This window comes from Lissotriton helveticus, chromosome 1_1 (genome assembly GCF_964261635.1).
Source record: "Lissotriton helveticus chromosome 1_1, aLisHel1.1, whole genome shotgun sequence".
Classification (NCBI taxonomy): Eukaryota; Metazoa; Chordata; class Amphibia; order Caudata; family Salamandridae; genus Lissotriton; species Lissotriton helveticus.
In genome coordinates, this window is record NC_136057.1 from 2,088,796,063 (window position 1) to 2,088,808,089 (window position 12,027).

Sequence of the window (12,027 nt, forward strand, 5' to 3'; positions counted from 1 at the left end):
CCTACATCAAGTCATTGTAACTACTTGCATGTAATGGTATGCGATGTAACAATGCGGTCGTTGTAATGACTGCTTTGTAATGGCATGCAATGTATCAAATGCATTGTAACATGGCCTATTTCTATGTATTAGATAACATGTTAAGGTTAGCCATCTGAAATAATGTAAATACATTGTATACGAATTTTGGTGTAGCAATATTGTAGATTGATGGACCGGTTTTCTGCATATTGTAAATATTGTAAAGATGAAATCTTTAATTTGTTTGTATGTTTTGAATAAAATACAGCCGGTGATTTACGACCCCTAACCCAAGACATTGTGTTGATGCTCATCTATGCCTCGGGGAGAGCGGAAGGGATTGGAAAACCTCTGGGGTCATGGTTGGGAAGAGATGTCAGTACTGGGGAGGGGATTTGGCAGAACCTGGCCTTATTCACAAAGAGCTCAAGCCAAATGTGAAAAGGTTGGGAACTATGTGGCATCTCTAAAAAGCTTAGCCAGAACGTGTGAGTTTGTAGATGTAACAGATTGTATCATAAGAGCTCAATTGGTGTGATGTACCTACGAAATAAGAGTTCAAGAAAAACTGTTGGGTAAAATTCCCTCTCTTAAAGAAGCTGTGGACATTGTGAAAGGGATGGAACATACCTCTAATTAGGTCGAGGAAATGTTTAACACAGTTATACACACTCTTGACAGGGTTAATAGCTTGGACTGGGACAGAGATAATCTTGATAATAACAAGTCAACTATGTAGAAGAGACTGACAGTCTTTCAAAGCTCATCCTAATATAGTGAAGGACTCTAAATTTGAATGCTTTCAATTTGGCAGTCCTAGTCACCTCTCCAATAGTCTTAGTTGTTATGCTCAGAGTACCACATGCAGAAATTGTGAAAAAAGGGGACGTGTTGCATGCATGTGTAAAACAGCAAAGTACATAATGTAACTGATGTGCCTGAGATGAACCAAAGGGCTGTTTTGCAGGTTACACCTCAGTGATTCTGTGAAAGGCGCCCACCTGGCTTCCATTACAGCGGCACCATAGAGTTAAAAGAATGGGGAGAATCGACACACCTGTCTTGCAGTCACTTCAGTGATCAGTGCACCATCATCTTTGGGCTTCATCTTGAATGTATATGTTGTAGCCCTGCTTAGATTCTTCACAATCTATTGCAAAAAACATACCATTGTGAGGGCCAAACATTTGGTGTTGATTTCAAGTAGAGATATGTTACATGGTCAAACCTTTTGGCAAGATGACCACTTTGAGGTACTGGGTTTTTCAGAACCGGTACTGAACCGGTAACCCAGCGGTGTCAGGGTACACCCAAAGACATCAAGTACTTTCCTGATTCAGACCACAGAAACTCAGAGTCTTCTAGGTGAAGTCAAGGATCGATTTTATTGGCTGCAACCAAGGTAACAGGCGTCCTAGAAGTACAACAGCACGGGATGTATATTCTCAGGAGACTGCTCAAATTCACAAAGTCAGGCTTCTCTTTTTATACGAAATATTGTGCTTTAGGCAAACATTCTTCACATTTTATTATACCATTGAAATGTTTCCACTACAAAGGAAAAGCAGAGTCATGGTGACAAGCCACATTTCTGTTCGTCCAGGCAACAACAAATTACCCGGCAAGGCCCAGCATTTCCATCAGATACCGGTGGACCCCCAATAAAAACGGGCACCTCCCCATCATAAAGCAAGTGAGAGAGAAAAGAGCAGGGACAGGTGTGAGCAAGATTCGGCAGGGTGTGTGTGCGATGAAAAGGGTTTATGGCCTGTTGTGCCTTGATGCTATCTCGTTCGGCCACTGGGAGAGGAACTGACCAAACAGGTTCGGCCTGGGGCAATGGTTCCAACTTGCCCAGGTCAGAGAAAAGTCAATTAAGGTGTACGTGTCCTTTGGAATCGAATTTGGCCTAATTCGTCTGCCTATGTGAGGGCAACTCACAAAATGGCTGCCATACACAAAATGGAAGCCAAGGGTTCAGAACGAGAATGACGATTTCGAGGTGAAATCGTCTCTCGAATATGACGAAAATGCTTGTACATAGTGTACTAGCCATTCTCGGTCTTTTGATATAAAAATCGTCATGCTATGATGAAGTTTAATTCTGGAGTACAGAATTTTCAGAACTACAAACCCTCCTTTTGCCCTTACATAGGCAATTTAACCTAATCTCATGCTAATCTGAGTCCAGGTCTATATTCCTAAAGTCATTGAGATGTTGCTGTAACATCATTCTAGTACTTAGTTCGTCCCTTGATACAGGTTTCCTTACACATGATGTAGCACATAGGCAACATATTGCAGGAGCACACTGCACGCACAGACAGAACAGGAAAAGAATGGCTAAGACCATCCCAATGACCATCAGAATTTTCCATCCCCAGCCGGATATCAGTTCCCAGAACCATCCCATTTACGACCAATCTCCTTTATCCACATGAATAGATTCGGAAATCTTACGCAGTTTGGAGATGGCCTGGTACACTGTTGGAGCGTTATCTGGGAAAACACAGCAACTCAATTGGATCAATTTACATACCCCACCTCGGTCTGCAAGTATGACATCTAAAGCGACCCTGTTCTGAAGGGTCATAAGACGATCCGACTGGAGCTCAGCAGTCAAGTTACTAAGGGCACCAGCAGTTTCAATTACGGTGGATTCAACTACCCTTGTCAATTGTCTTATGTTCCTGCTGTTAACCATGGGTCCCCAGAACGGCAGAAAACCCTTTGCGAAGTCCCCAAATTCTTGACCTGCAGTGTCTTCTTTACTCAAGACACCTCTAACTATCCTTGTCTTGTGGTAGTCTGCCGCTGCTGTGTAGGTGGGAGGCAACAGGAACGAAATAAAACATGAGCCCGAAAAGTCAGGGGGCAACCATGTATAGGCTCTATCATGGCAGATGAAATAGGTACCCTTAGCTGCTAAAAACGCAGGGGAAGTCTGAGACCCAAAAACATACGTTTCAGTACAGACACTCTTCCCTAACTGAGCTCTGGGATTCTTGCCAGTGCCTTGCAAACACAGGTGACCCTGATGGGGTACAATCCAAATCGGGGAGGATCTCTTAGCTTGCTGTTTCTCACTCAGAGTAGCTCCATATCCGGTTACGTTCCATCCTATATATGCAAGTGTCTCATCTTCGGGGGTAGTTTCATAAGAAATATCTTCCTTAATCATGTCGACTATACCCTTAACCAGAGCACTATTTTTAGGATTGTCTTTTACAGAACGTAGGGGGTGGACTTCACGTGCATATATGAACATTGTTCTGTATGCCCACACAGAACCATTGTGGCTGAAGGGCAGGACCAGATAAGGGATACCTTTATCCGTTGTGTGGGGCATAAGGCCACACACCCAACAGTTAGTCGTGTTCATTACAAGTTGGTGTTGATGCAAGAGCTGAACAAAGGAGTTATTAATAAATTCTAATCTCCTAGCGGATTCATGTTCAGGAAGGGGTTGAAAAGAGTGTGAGGAAACAGTAGGAGGAGGTATGGGCGATGTAGTGGGTGCAAATGTTACTCGAAAAGAGAATAAAACATAACTTATTAAAAATATCATCACACTGAATAACATGAAAATGCACAATATCAAAAAGCTTTTCTTTGTCATTATTCTACATATCCTGTGTTTAAAGTTTGTTTCCTTGGCAGGTCTCTCCATCTCGAAAAACTCCATCCTCTCTAAAGTGCTGCCCGCGATGGGAGGTTGTTTCTGCTAAGGAATGCTTCTGTCAGTCTAGGGCAACTCCCTTGGACCAACCAGAACTGCCGACCTAACGTCGTCAGCTGCACCCCAAAGACTTTGGACAATCGCGGCCCTAGCAGCGGAACCCGGATGGCGGTTCGAAAAACAAAAATAAGCAAGTTTCTCAGATGGGAGAGCTGCACTTTCAAAAATAGTACTTGGAGGGAAAAAAACACTTTTATTAGTTTGTATTTCTCGGCCTCAAATTATACCGTTGTTTTCCTGGTATTGTATTATCTTGGAAAAGGAGTTCAGGTTCTGTAGTGTCCAATCGAAATGATGGTGATACAGCTGGTTGCAAAATTTTATCACTCTCTTGTTCAGTAATTGTTCCTTTTATGCGTGCATCACTGAAAGGCAGAAAACGTGGCACGGTTTCAGTCTCTGAGTCAGCGACACCCTTCTGGACCCACTGGTCATACGGCAGAGGCAGAGGGATCCGCTTGCAGTGGATCCCGTGGATCCAGTTTTTCTTCCCTTCCGCTCGAACAGCTGATCTTGTGGAAAGAAGGACGAGGTGCGGTCTGGTCCACCTGGGCTGGTCGTTCTTGGTTCGCTGGAAATTCTTGACCAGCACCCAGGATCCAGGGTCGATCTGATGTCCTGGAGCTTCAGAGACTTGAGGCAGTGTATCATGCACCTGTTGGTGTAAAACACGCAATTTAGCCGTCAATTCGTACAAATAATCAAGCAAAACAGGGTGTTCGATTTCGCTGAACTTTTTGGGCCTTCGCACTCCCCATATGTTGGTCGGGCGGCCGAAAACTATTTCATAGGGACTAAGTTTCACTCACGAATGCACAGTCATTCTGGTGGATAGGAGTGCTAAAGGGAGAGCATCAGGCCATTTAAGACCTGTGCTCGCTTGAATTTTGGCCAATTTTAACTTAAGCGTGCCATTATAACATTTTACTAATCCAGCTGATAGGGGGTGATTTGCAGCGTGGAACTTCTGTTGAATGCCTAGCCCTTCACATACTTTCTTCATCACACGACCCACAAATTCACTTCCATTGTCACTCCAGACCATTCTAGGCATTCCACATCTAGGGAAGAACTCTTTCACAAGGGCTTTCGCTGTGGATAAGGCAGTATTGTCTTTTAGGGGATATGCTTCTACCCATCTTGAGAAGGCACAAACAACAGTGAGTACGTATTTTAAATTGTTGCACCTCTCCATGTGGATGAAATCTAGCTGCAAAACCTCAAACGGATACGTAGGAGGTGCAAAATGACCAGCTGGAGTTGGGGTTCCCCTACCAGGATTGTGTTTCAGACACACCATGCAATTCTTGACCACATTCTCTGCACACTTGGGAATTCCTGAATTTTGCCATACTGGAGCCAACAACTTGCAAATCCCTTTCACGCTGATGTGAGCCATTCCATGAGCCATTGTAACCACTGCAAGCACATATGCATCGGGTAACAACCATCTCTGATGCTCTGACAATTCAATCCAGCCACCATTTGCATCCATTCTACCCATATTTTCTCTCCACATGTTCAACTCTTTCTCTGTAGCCTCAGCTTGAATAGACTTCACACTCTCTATCGTGTCTTCACACATTCCAACATCACCAACCCATCTTGCAGGGCCTGCAACATACATTCGGCTCATCACATTCCTTGCAGTTTCTTTCGCGATTTCGTCAGCAAATGCATTTCCACGACCAACATCATCAGTCACCTTCTTGTGAGCACTACATTTCACAATCGCCACTTGCAGAGGCAAGGTCAGTGATTCAAGAAGCTCATTCACCAACTGACCATGCTGAATTTTAGCTTCATGCGAAGTCAGGAACCCACGTTCTTTCCACAATCGTCCAAAACTGTGAGCCACACCAAAAGCATACTGGCTGTCAGTGTAGATGGTCACTTTCATTCCTTTCGACAACACACATGCTCTTGTAAGAGCAATCAACTCTGCTGCTTGAGCTGAATTATGTGGAATACGTGCAGCTTCAACAATTGTATGCAAAGTCGTGACAGCATATGCTGCAGTCGTGTCACCATTCGGGAGCTTGAAGCATGAACTATCCACCCATAATGTACCATCACATTCAGCAAGAGGAGTGTCCTGGAGATCTATTCTCCCTTTCGTTTCTTCTTCTGTTCTAAGAAAACAATCATGCTGTTCTGAAGCATCTAATTCCTCTACAATTGGCAACAACGTAGCTGGGTTTAGAGAGTTGCATCTTTTTATGTGACCATGACTCGCTAACAATGTTAATTCGTAACCTGACAATCGAGCACTAGTTAAGTGCTGTGTCTTGGTTCTGTTTAACAACGTGTCTTCTGCATGTGGGACCATCACGACTAACATATTATTCATCACTAGACCAGCAGACTGTCGAATAGAAACAGCTGCTGCCGCTGTTGCTCTTAAACAACTTGGCAATGCTTTAGCTACCGGATCCAAAGTCGACGAAAAATATGCACATGGACGCTGCTTGTCTCCAAATAACTGTGTCAACACGGACAATACACAGCCTTCTTTCTCATGGACATACAATGTAAAGGGCTTACTGTAGTTGGGGGTATCCAACACAGGAGCCGAACATAATGCTGTGCGCAATTCAGAAAAACTTTTCTGACACTCTTCAGACCATGGAACAGGATTGGGTGTATCTTTACACCTTAATGCCACCAAGGGTTTGGCCAGCAAGGAAAAATTTGGAATCCACTGTCTACAGTACGATGTAATGCCCAAGAAAGCACGCACTTCTCTCTGTGTTCTTGGCACGCTCAATTTCGCTATTGCCTGAATTCTCTCTGGGGTCAGTTTCCTTCCCTCCTTCGATAAGAGATGACCTAAGTAGGTCACTTCTTGTCGACAATATTGCAATTTGGAAAGTGACACCTTGTGATGCAAATCACACAGATGACGCAACAATGACAATGTGGCTTTCTTACATATTTCCTCAGTATCTGCAGCAACAAGCAAATCATCAACATACTGTACAAGAGTAGCACCATCAGGTAAAACAATCATATCAAGCTGTGTCTTTAAAGCTTGACTATATATTGATGGACTTTCACAGTAGCCTTGTGGAGCTCGTTTAAAGCGGAAGCTTCGTCCTCCTAAACTGAAGCCAAAAATATCCCTGCTCTCCTCAGCAATCGGGATGCTGAAGAAAGCATTCTTCAGGTCAATCACCGAAAACCAGGTGGCAGAAGCTGGAATCATAGTCAATAGCGCAGTAATGTCAGGAACAACTGGAAATTGTGGCACAACTATTTTATTCAACTCTCTCAGATCAATCACAAATCTGTAAACAGGTGGCTGGGAAGGGTCAGTTAGTTTTAAAACAGGCAGAACAGGACTATTGCAAACGTTGCCTCTTGTTTCTTCAATGACATCTTTTTCAATCAGATCGTAAACGATCGCTAGCAACGCTTTTTCACCTTCACTAGAGATTTTGTATTGGGGAATTCGTGGCATTTGAACATTGGCTTTCAATGTTACAACATATGGTGGTATTTCTAAGAGGCCCACATCATTAGGACCAGTAGCCCAAAGAATATCAGGAAGAAACGACAATTCTGTTGGAAGTTTATCCCTTGACAAATACATTGGAGAAACCACTTTCTTACCTAAAGTAAGTTGTACTCCTGAAGGAGAACAGTACAAAGTCACATACAATCTTTTTAACAGATCCAGTCCTAGCAAGTTTTCACCACAACCTGTTGTCAGAATAAGGGGTGCTTCTAATTCACAAGGACCAACAGAAAGAGACAAAGGGTCAGAAATCGGATTTCTAACCGGGGCGCCATAAAAACCTACTGAAACATTCATTTCGCCAGACAAAGGTGCGCCAGGGAGTTTGGAGTGCATAATAGAACTCTTTGTAGCACCAGTATCCAACAGAAAAGGCTCTGACACATCTGATGTAATCACCTCAACGTATGGTCCACTCTGATCTACTGGAACTGAAACAACTCCCTCTCTTTGTCTATGGCTGTCCTAGCAATCATTACCTTCCCAATGCTCATCTTCTGTATAGTAATCATCAGCATAGTACTGAGCTGTCCTACCAGATGCATTATTCTGTTGATCAAACCGATTCATAGAATTTTGAGGTGGAAGGGGACGTGCGTTCTGGGGGACGTTTCCACGTCCTCTACCTCTAGGCGCTTGCTGAGCACCTCTACCTCTTGTGTTTGAAACACCATTCGCGCGCTGTAACAGAATAGGGCAACTATACTTAAAATGACCCTCTTCCTTGCAATACGAACACTGGTTGGGCCCTACAGGGACATGTGGTTGAGTATACTCGACTCTTTGCGAGTTCCTCTGATACTGTTGAGGCTTCTGATAATTATTCTGATAGTTACTCTGACTACCATTATTCTGGCCACCACCTCCACGTGGCGGATACGCTTGCTGTAACAAAACCTTTGTTTTCAACTCTTTAGTTTTCTTTTCTGCTCTATCTTTCTCGTCTTTGTCTCGATTTTCATAATATTGTGCAGTAGCCAATATCTGTGCTGAAGAGGAAACTCTCTGAATCTTTTAACTTCTTACACAACTCTGGAAGCAGATTGTGCACGAATTTATCGACGAACAAACGCTGACCACCTTCTGTGCTCATATCTTGACCACTGTGGTCGACAAACGTTTCTTCAAACCTGGTGAAGAAATCAGACACCGTTTCATCTTTCTTCTGCTTACATGCAGACAACTTATCCCAGTTTACACGCATCGCAGGCATTATCGTTTTCATGTAGTCAATGATCTTACCAGGAAGTTCTGCTACTAAAGGCTCAGGCTTAGCACCACCAACCTGTCGGGCATCTGCAGCAGCAATATTAGCCCATGAGTCACCTAACTCCTGATCATGATCTGTATGACAAATCTTTCCCCATAAAGGCTGTGGAACAACGTTCCCAAATAACATATCGATATCGGCTAAATTCATGATACATGACCCAGCAGTCTGTGACAACTCTTTGTAATACCCTGCGGGATTTTTACGGGGATCAGGCAATGTCTGTTTAAGGGCTAAAACTTCAGCTCGCTTCCAAGGAACATGTACCCACACACGCTGAAAATGTGTTGGCACAAGTGGTGGAACATTACCAGGACCAGCTGCATGGGATATTGTCTTCCCTTCTTTTTACCAGAAGAATCAGACTCAAACAACGACTTAGAAACACCTTCAGTCCTAAGCGACAACAACGTCGCAACTGCTTTTCTAACATCTGAACTCACAATTGTGCCTTTTGAAAATTCGAACCGTACATGACTCAACTCGGGCGGATTAGAGTCCATATCATTTTCCTCTAAATCTTCACACAGAAAAATAAATATTTTCTCAAAAACGTATCTCTGCTTTGATGCTTCCCACTGATGGAAGACATCCATAACAGAATTTAGATCATATATTGTCGGGTCAGTCACCCATCTATATGCCAAATGATTTAACGTTTCTTTCTCCCTAGAATCAGGCTGTTTGCTACGCAACTGTTTATGCTCAGAGACAGAAGCCGGACTTGCCGCTCCAAAGAAAGGATACAAAATACTAGTACCAGTGCTAGCCACTCTCTGACAAACAGTAGGAGAAGTCGAGGAAAAGACAAGGGGGAAAGCAGAGTTAGACGAGGCAGATGTAGAGGCAGTGTAAGGAGAAGTACTAGGAGTGGTAGTCGATATGGTAGTCAAAGTTGTAGGGAGTATAGGAAGAGCAGATGTAAAAGCCGGTGGCCCTTGAGGGGGCTGCACCGGAGGAGCAGGAGCCAGCTGAAGAGTAGCTGGTGGGTGCTGTGGAGGAACAGGAGGCATAACGACCACAGGTTGCGCAACTAAAGGTTGCAGAGGTGCCGTAGCATTTTGCGCATAGGGGGGTGGCGAACTTAACAAATGCGCCATTAACGGATCTTTTTCAAGCTCTTTTGCTGCATCTTGCTGAAGCGGCGGCAAAACTGGATAGCATTTATCAATCACCATTTTACATTGCCTGTGCAACTGCTCACTCATCTGTTCTTCTTCATTGTCTTTAAACTGCATAGCAGCTTGCATTATCGAAATACCACTTTCTCTCTTATTTTTCTTCGCTAATTTAATTTCCTTCTGTTTGGCTTCCTTACGCCATAGGCGGAAAGAGTCAAACATCGCCGGCCGGGCTTTCTTCTTAAAAAGTTTAACTTCAAGATTATCTAAGATTTCCGTGTCAAAGCTACCATATTGGGGCCATTTTAAAACACCGTCTTTTCTGGTGTATTTGATCCACACTTCATTATATGTGATGGGGCCTACTCCATGTTTCACGTACAATTCATAAGTTGGAGTTCCAATCGGAGGAACCGGACACGAGTCTTCCAATCGGGAGTCCCTATTACTACAACCAAGACAAAACAAATTTCCAAGTCTGCTAAGACCAGGCATCTTCGCTCTCTAGTCTAGCTCCAAACTTCAAAGGATTATCGATTACGATATTTCTCGTGAATACACGAGTCCTTCGGCTTTGGCACTTGCAAGTTCCAAATTAAAGATCCCAAAGGATACCCAAGACTAAGAACCAACTAAGGACTGGGAGACGCTCCACTTATACTTAACTGAAATATCGATGACATCACCAGAAGACTCGTCTTAGCGTTTCGCTCTACCAAACTTCAAGGGTCCAAATCAGGGCGATAGCCAGGGCAGCAGTCCTTTGTAGCCATCGGGAAGCGGGGAACCTCGCAGCAAAGACTTTCGGACCACGTCGACATGCAGAGGTCGTTGAAGTGGTTGGCTTTCCTCCAGAATTTTCACACAAAGCTCCTCACGAACCTCTGGCTGGACCGGTACCGCTGGTATCGCCCAACGTTGGGCGCCAACTGAGGTACTGGGTTTTTCAGAACCGGTACTGAACCGGTAACCCAGCGGTGTCAGGGTACACCCAAAGACCTCGAGTACTTTCCTGATTCAGACCACAGAAACTCAGAGTCTTCTAGGTGAAGTCAAGGATCGATTTTATTGGCTGCAACCAAGGTAACAGGCGTCCTAGAAGTACAACAGCACGGGATGTATATTCTCAGGAGACTGCTCAAATTCACAAAGTCAGGCTTCTCTTTTTATACGAAATATTGTGCTTTAGGCAAACATTCTTCACATTTTACTATACCATTGAAATGTTTCCACTACAAAGGAAAAGCAGAGTCATGGTGACAAGCCACATTTCTGTTCGTCCAGCCCACAACAAATTACCCGGCAAGGCCCAGCATTTCCATCAGATACCGGTGGACCCCCAATAAAAACGGGCACCTCCCCATCATAAAGCAAGTGAGAGAGAAAAGAGCAGGGACAGGTGTGAGCAAGATTCGGCAGGGTGTGTGTGCGATGAAAAGGGTTTATGGCCTGTTGTGCCTTGATGCTATCTCGTTCGGCCACTGGGAGAGGAACTGACCAAACAGGTTCGGCCTGGGGCAATGGTTCCAACTTGCCCAGGTCAGAGAAAAGTCAATTAAGGTGTACGTGTCCTTTGGAATCGAATTTGGCTTAATTCGTCTGCCTATGTGAGGGCAACTCACAAATTGGCTGCCATACACAAAATGGAAGCCAAGGGTTCAGAACGAGAATGACGATTTCGAGGTGAAATCGTCACTCGAATATGACGAAAATGCTTGTACATAGTGTACTAGCCATTCTCGGTCTTTTGATATAAAAATCGTCATGCTATGATGAAGTTTAATTCTCGAGTCCAAAATTTTCAGAACTACAACTTCTCCAAGTAAGCCATGCCAATGTTCTTCTCCACTTTATCCTGTCAATTGTTCAGATCTCTGGATTTCACATCAATGATGCTGTTTGTCTTCTTGGATCGCATATCTTGTATGGCACACCCTGGTGAATCCAGACTGTGGAAATCAACAGATAAAGTAAAACATCTGGGGCTCCATTCTTTTATTTTTTTATTTATCAAATTTTTAAAGCACTCTATCACCTAACAGGCATCCTGGCGCTGACATTAGAAAGTGCACGTTAAGAGTGATGCTACACAGGAAACTGACAACAGATTATGCTTTGGGGAAGAGCCAGGTTTTTAGTCTCTTCCTGAAAGGGAGAAGGTCCCTCAGTTGTCTCAGATCTAGTGGCAGTTTATTCCATAATCTGGCGGCTGAGACACTGCAGGCTCTGCCACCTGATTTTATTTTGTTGAATCTTGGAATTTTACCCAATCTGGCCGAGGAGGAGCAAAGGCTTCTCTCCGGTACATACCATGCAAACTTCCTCTGCATAGATACTGGTCCAGACCCGTGCAGGGCCT

At 44.0% G+C, this 12,027-nt stretch overlaps 1 pseudogene; it reads right to left on the bottom strand.

Annotated features, from left to right (window-relative positions):
- Positions 1–536: 536 nt before the first annotated feature.
- Positions 537–12,027, bottom strand: part of LOC144766571 (vitellogenin-A2-like) — a 48,457-nt pseudogene continuing 36,966 nt past the window's right edge.